General features: G+C 38.1%; 1 long non-coding RNA gene across 4 annotated transcripts in view; it reads right to left on the bottom strand.

Annotated features, from left to right (window-relative positions):
* LOC147574257 (uncharacterized) overlaps window positions 1-10,430 on the bottom strand; it is a 177,914-nt gene extending 167,484 nt beyond the window's left edge. For all 4 annotated transcript variants that reach the window (XR_015243720.1, XR_015243722.1, XR_015243723.1 and 1 more), the window contains exon 1: window positions 10,399-10,430. This is a non-coding gene — a long non-coding RNA (uncharacterized LOC147574257). The remainder of the gene's footprint in view (window positions 1-10,398) is intronic.
* Window positions 10,431-11,396: the final 966 nt, after the last annotated feature.

Below are 11,396 nucleotides of genomic sequence, written 5' to 3' on the forward strand. Positions count from 1 at the left end.
ACCAAGCAATGCCACTGGACACTTGAATTTGTTCTGCCATCGGTACCCCTAGAAGCTCAATATGTTGCTGCTTCTACCCAACAAAACCCTCAGTAGAATGGAGCCATCTGATTGGCCAAACCTGAGTCATGTGCCTATATAAATAGGCACATCTTAGTGTCAGGAGGCCAGGATACATGCAGTCCCTTCCACCCACAAGGACTTATAATAGAGGGATCCTTCAAACATGAAGGTATTGGGGTTCTAATGCTGGATAGTCCAAGGTGGGGAAAGCAAAAGAAAAACGTCCGTGACCCACCTGCACTGAGTGAAGTACATAATAGAGAAAAAAGATTATAATCCTTGGCAAAAAAAATACCAGAACGAAACATGGAACAGAACATTCCAGAACAAAAGTATACTCCCTGGTTATGCCAGGTGTATATATAACCAATATTGCATCTCTCTCTCTCTCTCCAAAGAGTATTCCTACACATCACTAGAATATCTTCACACACAAAACACATTCCCTTAAATCTTATAATTCTTGTGAATTTTTGTGTGTTGTGGAAAGTTGTGGAGCCTTCTATGGCTTCTATGGGAAGAGGTATACATTTGTGTATGAGCAAGTATTCCATTTTCATTGCAGATAATACAGAAGGCACAATTTTGCAAATAGGAGAAAAAAATGACACATGATTCTGCCACACCCAAACAACCAGCAATGACTCTCCTTTTATTTATTTAGTTAGTTATTTTTTTTAGTGTTTATTTTATTTTTGAGAGAGAGAGAGAGAGAGAGAGAGAGAGAGCATGAGAGAGGCAGAGAGAGAGGGAAACAAACAATCCGAAGCAGGCTCCAGGCTCCAAGCTGTTAGCAGAGCCCTACAGGGGCTCGAACCTATGAACTGTGAGATCCTGACCTGAGCTGAATTTGGATGCTCACGTGACTTAGCCACCCTGGTGCCCCTGACTGTCCTTTTAGATGTGTATGTCCATGCATTTATTGTGCTTCTATAGTCATAATTCAAAGTTTGTATGCATTTGTGTGTAAGTTTATGGTTTATAGCATCATACAATATATTGGTTTAATCTTGAGTTTCTAAATTAACAAATTAACTGAGAAAACATTCTTAATGTTGAAATTTCTGCACTGCTTCTATATGAATAGATTATTTCTCCTTTTCTTTTCATTCTCTGTCATTTTTTTTTTTAATTGCCTACTCTTGAAATATTTTAATTTGCCTCTGCCTCCTCAGGAAAAGAAAGTCTTTTCAATATTTTCATCTTGTATGATTTTTGCTTACTATCTCTGGACATTTTTATTTTCTTGAGAGGTATTACTCAAAATCAGGTAAGGAGACCAGTTGGCATTTTCACATAATTGGCAAGTTCCTCAGGCAAGAAGACAAATATAACACATCCCCTGCAGGTTGCTGAAACATTTCCCTCAGTGTTTATACCTCCAAGGTATTGAGATGGGCTCTCAACTTTCTTGTTAACCAACAGCAAACCCTTCCTATCACTGCTGCAGGGAGAAGCTGGGTTTTGACACCTTGAACCCTTTTGAATTTCTAAGACGCTGGACTTTCTGGAAAATTCTGCTTTCCCTCCCTTCTCTACTCTTCTCTCACTAGTTACCTGTTAATATGAAAAGAGAACGGGTTGGTTCAAGAACAGTGGTTTATACTCTAGTAGGATGAGGTTTCTGAGATGGCATGGACAGAGCAGAATGAGAGCAGGTGCCAGTATCAGACAGATCTAAGCTTCAATCCCAATGCTTTCACTCCATAGTTGTGTTGCAGTCAGTGAGTTACTCACATTAGTTGAGCCTCCATGTTCTCGTCTGCAAAATGGGAATAATAATATAGACCGTACTGGCTTGTTGTATGTACATGGCTGACCCCATAAGCAGTAATTCATTAGCAGTAGTCCAAACTATGTTGACATCTACTGAATCCATAGAAACTCACCCCTGAATATTTTAAAAATTCTCTTACCTTTGCTCACTTTTTAGCTTGTCGTATTTACTGTGGGTTCTCCTATATAGCCAATTAAAACAACTGAAAACAATAATTATTTTATTTTGCCCTATGTGGAGGATGCATACAATATACTGAACTGAAACCAACACCCTCCCACCAAGTTTTGCTTACACAATAACCTTTCCAAATATTAGCTGCTTCTCTCCACAAATAGGACATTGAGGATTGGGTTTTTCTTTTTTTCAATTTTTTTAACTTAAGCAGCATACTGTTTCATAACCCCTGCAACTTATTAATAGGTTTTGTTTGTATAATGCTTTTTGTGTAAAGTCTCATTTCATGCCAGTGCATTATCTCTGCTTTGTATGTTTCTAACTACAGATTTCCTCTTTTTTCCATAAGTTGGTTAATGAGAAATGGCTTCCTTACATATCTTTGTTGGTTCCAAATAGATGTCTTTATTTAACATTTAACATATGTGTAAAAGTAAATGCAATTAAATTTTTTTTCACCAAAGTTAATATTAAGGACATAAAAACTACTTCCAGAGGAAATGAACTAACATCCCTACATAATTAATTCCTGTGATCGCAGGAATATCAACTGGCAGAGCCAAAATTCAAACCCAGGGCAGTGTGATTTGAAAATCTATCCTTTCTGTAATACTTCATGTTAGTTGTTATTGGACACTATATTAAAACAAAATGCCCTCCATAAACTAAGTTAGGGCAAAACATCGTTACGTAATTTTCACATCATTGTAACATAAAAAATAACTACCTTAGAATTTGATGATGTGTGGGGCACCTGGGTGGCTCAGCCGGTTAAGCAGCCAGATCTTGATTTAGGCTGGGGTCATGACCTTGGAGTTCATGAGATAAAGCCCCATGCAGGCTGCATGCTATCCTCGGTGCTGACAGCACAGAGCCTGCCTGGATCCTCTCTCTCTCTCTCTCTCTCTCTCTCTCTCTCCCTGTTTGTCTCTGCCCCTCCCCTGCTCTCTTTCTCTTTCTAAATAAATAAACTTAAAAAAAGCATTTGATGATGTGTATCAAAAGTCTTTAGGTCTTTCAAACATACACATCCTTTGATAGTTATCCTGGTGAAAATATTAATTAAATGTAACCATAAATACTTATCCACAGCAATCTCAGAGTTGTTCGTAATACCTCAGGAGGTAATTTCAGCCCTGGATCTCAGCACTTTTCCACTTTCCATCACATTGCCTCAACATGCTTGCCCTATCTACTTGGCTATTTATGCTCACATATTTAGTGGCTTTTCCTTGACTTTTTGTGAGGGCTTGGCCTCATCAATAAGTGCACACTGGGACAACTCTGTGAAGAAGAGCTGTGTATAAGAAGTGACAGAGGTGATGTTGGAAAAGTTCCTGTGACTAAAATGTAAATCTGATGCTACTCTAATGCCTAAAACTTTTATTGACTTCCAATCAAGTATGGATCAAGATCCTTGCTTATCTAGACCTGCCTATCTATCTAACTCTGTGGAATACCACCTCTCTTGTTTTCTGAGCCCCAGCTCTATTGAACTATCAATTCTTTTTTTTTAATGTTTAATTATTTATTTTGAGAGAACATGAGAATGAGCATGAGTGGGGGAGGGGCAGAGAGACAGAGAAGGAGGGAGAGAGAGAATCCCACGCAGGTTCCACACTCTGTGGGGCTGGGTCTCAGAAGCCATGAGATCATGACCGGGGTTGAAATCAAGAGATGGTCGCTTAACCAACTGAACTGCCCATGCACCTCCAGCACCATCAATTTTTAAGATGTTCCCTCCACTCCAGGATAATTGCAAGTGCTGTCTTCTACCCCAGAAAACTTCCAACATCTGCACTACTTTGACAATGCTTACTTATTCTTCAGTTTTCAACCCAGGAGCAAATTCTTGGAGAAGCCTCTCTAAATGTGAATTGCAGATGACCAAATATTTCAGGTAAACAAATACTTTAGGTATTTTAATACAATATTGTCCCAGATATTGCATATGATGTCTTGTCTTCGGGACTGTGTCTCAGATTAGAATAGATCTTCCTTGGGGCGCCTGGGTGGCTCAGTCGGTTAAGCGTCCGACTTCAACTCAGGTCATGATCTCGCGGTCCGCGAGTTCGAGCTCCACGTCAGGCTCTGTGCTGATGGCTGAGAGCCTGGAGCCTGCTTCGGATTCTGTGTCTTCCTCTCTCTCTCTGCCCCTCCCCCATTCATGCTCTGTCTCTCTCTGTCTCAAAAATAAATAAACGTTAAAAAATTAAAAAAAAAAAAAAAAGAATAGATCTTCCTTATAATTACTGGTGTTTAGCAATTTCACTTTAAATTTTTAGCCATTATCAGAGTATATAGTCATGTATTTACACAATTATTATCTCTTTCTCCCTACTACTTTGCAAGCTCCATAAGGAAAAGACTATGTCTGCTTTGACCACCATACTATCCTATGTACTGGCACAATAAAGGAAGAATACAGAAGTTCAGTGAATATTCTAAGAACAAATTAAAAAATTAATATAATAAAAATACATATGTAAAGGTGAAATTGCAAGCTAATAGTGAAATATTTTTAATGGGATGAAAGAGTACATCTTGAATATCTTCAGTCATTATTAATAGTTTAGTTATTTTAGTTATTATTATTATATTAAACACTTGTTGAGTATTCTATTTCAGATACTAATGAATTTGAATTGCAATAGGTACTTTGCAAACATCATTTCCTTTAATCATAATGACAACCCTCTATGATGTAGTACTTATTAACACGGCCTCATAACATTAGAACACAAAGAATTAGAGAAGAAAAGCCATTTTTAACAGTCACAAAGCTAGCATGTTGCAATCTGGATTAGAACCTTTGAGCCCAGGGGCGCCTGGGTGGCGCAGTCGGTTAAGCGTCCGACTTCGGCCAGGTCACGATCCCGCGGTCCGTGAGTTCGAGCCCCGCGTCAGGCTCTGGGCTGATGGCTCAGAGCCTGGAGCCTGTTTCCGATTCTGTGTGTCTCTCTCTCTCTCTGCCCCTCCCCCATTCATGCTCGGTCTTTCTCTGTCCCCCCCCCAAAAAAAAAAAAAAAAAAAGAACCTTTGAGCCCAACTCCAAAGCTGGTGTATTAATAAATGTGCTATATACGCATCGTACTCAGATATATTTTTGCAAGAAATGGTGCTTAACTAGGTTTTCCTACATAGAGCAACAGAAACTTCATTTTTAATACATATATAAATACTATCCAACAAAAGTAGGAGTGTCTGTGTGTATGTGCATGCGTGCACATATGGTTGCACAGAATTAAGTTTTGTTTTGTTGACTTAAGAATTTTACAGAAGTTGGGGTGCCTGGGTGGCTCAGTCGGTTAAGCGTCTGACTTCGGCTTAGGTCATGATCTCATGGTTTGTGGGTAGGAACCCTGTGTCAGGCTCTATGCTGACAGCTCAGAGCATGGAACCTGCTTTGGATTCTGTGTCTCCCTCTCTCTCTGCCCCTCCCCTGCTTGCGCTCTGTCTCTCTCTCATTCAAAATAAACAAACATGAAAAAAATTTAAATAAAAGAATTTTAAGGAAGCTGTCCAGAGCACTTGTTAAGAATAACTGTAGTCAGAGGCGCTTGGGTGGCTCAGAGGGTTAAGCGTCAGACTGTGGCTCAGGTCATGATCTCACGGTCTGTGAGTTTGAGCCCTGCGTCAGGCTCTGTGCTGACAGAGCCTGGAGCCTGTTTCAGATTCTGTGTCTCCCTCTCTCTATGACCCTCCCCCGTTCATGCTCTGTCTCCTCTGTCTCAAAAATAAGTAAGCGTTAAAAAATAATTAAAAAAAAAAGAATAACTGTAGTCAGGGGCACCTGGGTGGCTCAGTCAGTTGACCATCCGACTTTAGCTCAGGTCATGATCTTGTACTCTGTTGAGTTCCAGCCCTTTCTAGGGCCGTGTGTTGACAGCTCAGAGCCTGGAGCCTGCTTTGGATTGAATACCTACCTCTCTCTCTGCCCCTCCCCTGCTTGTACTCTGTCTTTCTCTCTCTCAAAAAATAAAATTAAAAAAAACATATAAAAAATTTAGAAAAAGAATAATTGTAGTCATAATCTCCAAAAACATTGTATGCATACATACATGCATACATATATGTGGATACATATACATACACACACTGGAATATCTGCCCCAGGAAAAGATAACTTTGTAAACTTACTAAGTACCAACATAGTTATGACTCTTGATAACACATTAGGAAAAGCCATTTGCAACTAAATAGACTTTGGGTTTCACAGACTTCCTTTCTCTCTTAATTTAAGCACAGCCTATGATTTCCAATACAAATTTCCTAACACAAATTAATTTGTTACCAACAACTCAATATTATGTTAACTGTTTTTTTTTTTTCCTGCTACATATCTTGTGGGAAAAAGATTATTCCAGATTCTTTATACATTGGCTATTAAAAGAAAGAGATATAACCATTTACCTAGTGAGGAAAAGCAGAGCTCACTACATATGCCTTAAAGTTTGTTTCATGTTAATTAAAGCCACATGAAGCAACATGCATTTCCTAAGATGAATGGTTAGTAGTAGATTTGCACTCCCTAAGACATGAGACGTGATTAAGGTTATGATCTGGAAATAAGGCAGTCCATGATAATGAAGCTCAAAGATCCCCTGTTGGGCTACACTGTATCTTGGAATTGATGTGGAATATTATTTGCCTAAGTGTACACATGACATTTATTTAAAGCAATAATAAATAATAGATTCAGAGTTCATCTGTGGGAAAAATGCCAATGTTTTTCTATGAGTATTTAGTGCATCCTGATACTAAAAGGATTTAAACGTGTTATTTTATTAAGACTTGGTCTCTTGCCAAATGAGAGTAATTTTAGCTTAGTTTGAATAAATCTTACCACATAGTTATTTAATTATGAACGAGATGTTAAAAAATATAAGAGATCACAAACTTCTCACTGAGTTGAGGGAACTGAGCTAGTTAAAACCATATCTCTAATAAAAAGAGAACGTCCTGAAGGGTTTCACAGAGAACAGCAATTCATACAGAGTTCTCTTTCTGTATTTGGGTGCCTTATGGTTTTCATTCAAGGTGACAGTACGTTCTGGATGCTGTATAAGATACGGAATTAAGAATGTCTAATAAATATGAATTTTGCAGTATTCAGGATCATAATAAAATTATTATCATTTATGTGAGCATCTATACAAGAATGAATTCTTTTTTTATTTTTTTTTAAATTTTTTTTTAACGTTTATTTATTTTTTTTGAGACAGAGAGAGACAGAGCATGAACGGGGGAGGGGCAGAGAGAGAGGGAGACACAGAATCGGAAGCAGGCTCCAGGCTCTGAGCCATCAGCCCAGAGCCCAACGTGGGGCTCGAACTCACGGACCGTGAGATCGTGACCTGAGCTGAAGTCGGACGCTTAACCGACTGAGCCACCCAGGCGCCCCAAGAATGAATTCTTATAGTCACAGGATAGAAGCTTGATTCTCAGAGAGGTCAACTGCAGAAAGGCATTAATCTACCCTCTGGTCCCCTTTGCCATCTGTGAAGAGATAGGGAAAAACTTTGGTTTGGAAATAGATCTGAGAAAAAAGAAACATAGCTTGAGTATCTTTTGAACTTCCCTCAAAAATGATTAAAGATGAGAAAAATCTTAAAATTGGGGTAATACAAAACAAAACAAACAACAAAAAAAGAATGTAAACATCTTACGCTACGAGGCAATAGTTTGGTTGAAATTAGTTGCCTGGTGCCATTTATTTTGCAAGGGGTCATCTCCATAGCAAGCTGGGACCTGCCCCTTCTGGGAGAAAAGAATCTTAAGGCTGCCATCAGCTGTGAATTAGATTATAGAGGCATCAATCTTATTAAATACTAAGAGAAAATTCTAGTTAATACTTGAATTTCAACACACCAACATTCTCCACTTTTTCTGGGAAAGATTGTTAGATTCAGTATGGCTCAAAAGTTACCATCGAGCTAGGAAGCAGTAAAGTGGTTAAGAATTCAGCTTACACTGCAAAATGTTAGCACTGTAAAGTATGCCGGAAGTGACATCATTGCCCAGGTCTATAAACATTGGCGATTTTAGGCCACTGCAGGTAAATAATTACTACACAATGAGCCAAATTATTTTTTTAGATACGTAAGCACAAACACCCCTGAGCTGGGAATTTAATGAATCAGTTCTGATATTGGTAATGGTCCACAAATGATGTATTTTAGGCAAAATCTTAAGTTTGAAAGATGAAAGATAAGTTTCTGCTCTGGAAGTTCATTAGGATTGCACCAGCTTGGGAATTAGAAAACATGGCATGGCTTATACCTTGTTTGTTTACAGAGCATTGCATATATTTGTGTATTTCACTTATCATCTGCTTTTTAAGGTACATGTGAAATATAAGGGGAAAATGTATGTACTGGTTACATTATTAGTTATGTTACTAATTAAATTAACTATACTAAACTACCAGTTGAAAGTCAGTGAGATGAGTAGATTCAGTGGGAGTTCACAGGAAAGAAATGTAATTCAAAGTAATGATGTCAGGAAATTTACCAAAAGAATGTACATTTATTTATTTATTTATTTATTAAATTTATTGATTTTGAGTGAGAGGGAGAATGAGCCGGGGAGGGGCAGAGAGAGAGGGGACCAGAGGATCCAAAGCAGGCTCTGTGCTGAGAGCAGAGAGCCCAGTGCAGGGCTCAAACTTATACAACGTGAAATCATGACCCAGGCCAAAGTTGGACACTTAACTGAGTGAGCCACCCAGGTGCTCCCAAGAGAAGGTATATTTAATTATGGATTGAAAAACAAAACCCAAAAACCTTTTAAGAAGATTTAACATGAATCAGCAAGGGAAAGAGTACAGGCAAAGTCAGAGAAAGGGAAATCTAATGAAATGCATGCAGAAGAATATGGCTGAACCCAAACCCAATATTATCCATGTTATGGACTGAATGTTGTGGTTCCCCCCTCAAAATTCATATGTTGAAACCCTTCCTCTCAGTGTGATAGTATGGGGAGGTCAGGTCTTTGTAAATTAATTAGGATTAGCTGAAGTCATGAGGGCGGAACCTTCGGGAATGGGATTAGTGCCCCTGTAAGAATCCCAAGAGAGAGCCTGCTTCTCTCTGCTCTCTGCCATTAGAGGATACAAGGAGAAAATGGCCACCTGTAATGTGAAAGAAGGCTGTCACCACAACCCAACCATGCTGGCGCCCTGCTCTTGGATTTCCAGCCTCCAGAACTGTGAGAAAAACATTTGTTTTTTAAAGCCACCCAGTCTGTGGTATCCTTTCATAGCCTGAATGGACCAAGACAGTCTAAGAGTTCTTGATATCTATGAATAGTATTTTGTTTAGGGTAACTTTTTGCATGTCATTTAGCTTCTCTTTGTAGATGTTAGCATTTTTTGCTTACTGATTATATTGGCAGAAAAGGTAGATTACAAATTTTTAAAAACAGAAGACATGTATTGTATAACAAAGATATACACATTTTGCATGAACTCCTATTTTCTCTATTGATTCAAAAGCAAATCTTCATTAGTGATGACTAATGATGCGGGTGCATTGCATAAGTGATGTATCTGTTTATTCTTTTCTTTGATGTTGGTAATTTTGAATTTATATATTTATCATAGAGTGACTGTGGCTTTATATGTTATGAGGTGTTTCTTCTTTTGCTTTTCAGCTAAAGTGAAATATCTGTAACCATTTTCAGCATTACTTCTCTTATCTGTCACATCCCAAAATGTTTAGATTTATGTGGGCAGTTTTCTGCCCTTGTGTTCTGAATATATTTTTTAAACTTACAAATGAGTATCTATTGGAGCTTATAAAAGTAACAAACACGGTGTCATTATTATACAGTAAAAACTCAGAATATAGTTCACTGACTGCTTCCAATAATGCAATAGACTATACTTAGGGCAAAAGTTCTTCCTTAAAGGAAGAATCTTGTAGTCACATTAAAGTATCTTAAGTGTATGTGTGTGTGTGTGTGTGTGTGTGTGTGTGGTGTGTGAATTCATATATTTTTTTATCAAAGTCACTAAGGATAATATATTCTTTGAACATTTATTTACTTATTCATTTTACTTATGAAAGTACTTGATACATATTAGTTAGTACAATAGTCACCCCTTATCTGTGGGAGGTATGTTCCAAGACTCCCAAAAGGATGACCCTGGATATTACTGAACCCTACATATACTCTATTGTTTCCTATATATATATATATATATATATATATATATATATATATATATGATAAAGTTTAATTTATACATTAGGCATAGCCAGAGATTAACACCAATAACTAATAATAAAATAGAACAACTATAACAATATACTATGATCAAAGTTATGTGAATGTGGTCTCTTTCTCTCTTTAAAAATATCTTCCTACACTATACTCACCATTCTTGTGATGGTGGGGATGAGAAGATGCCTATGTGATGTGAGGAAGTGAGGTAAATGACATAGGCATTGTGACATAGCGTTAGGGTGCTATGGACCTTCTGACAATTCATCAGAAGCATTATCATGTGCTTCCAGACCCTGGTTGACCATGGAAAGCAAAACCATCCATAAGGGAGGGGGGACTACTATATTTGTTCCAGTGCATATTAGGCACTGTGGGAGGGTTTGAAATGAAAAGGTGAGTGAACAAAAGTTGCTATTCTGAAGGAGCTACATGCAATTATTTGGCAGTTGACCTGATTCCGAGTTGAAAAGTTCTTGCCTATGTCAGGATCCTATTCCCGCCTGGTTGAAATAAATTCAGAGCACATTTTTCATAATTGCAGCATAAGTGACAGCTTCCAACCTTCTTGAAAACAAAAGCCAAACTCTTTATACTGGCAAGCAAAAGAGTGATGATGTGGCAGGTAGGGGAATCGCAGAGGGCCCGAGAAAGATTTATATTGCTTTTTACTAAATTTGGATAAAAGTTCAATAGGAATTAAACTCTTTTCCTCTAAGCACACTGTGGGGAATTATGAAAGACAAGGCTAAGCTATGCTGAACGTGGCAGCTTATTTATTGTTTTATAGATTTCTATTCAGAGAAGGACACAACCAGTAATGCACTTGCCGCTGTTTCTCATCTATTTTGTCTTATTTCTGCTTGTGCAGATCCCACTGCATGTATCTTATCGAATTTGAGTTTTATGGTCCTTCAGATTTAGTGGGAATTTGAAAAACAAATTAAGTTGTACTTTTCAGTTCCAAACCAACACAGAGGGAATGTATTAGGAGTTTGATACAAATGACCTACCCTATTTGGAAAATTATCTTTTATTATAAGTCAATGGTGTTCAACCAAGGGTGATTCTACCTCCCAGGGGCCATTTGGCATTGTCTGGAGACATTTTGCTCATCACAACTGGAGGATGTTGCCGGCATCTAGTGGGTAGA

This window comes from Puma concolor, chromosome E1 (genome assembly GCF_028749965.1).
Source record: "Puma concolor isolate L17-30 chromosome E1, mPumCon1.1.hap2, whole genome shotgun sequence".
NCBI lineage: Eukaryota > Metazoa > Chordata > Mammalia > Carnivora > Felidae > Puma > Puma concolor.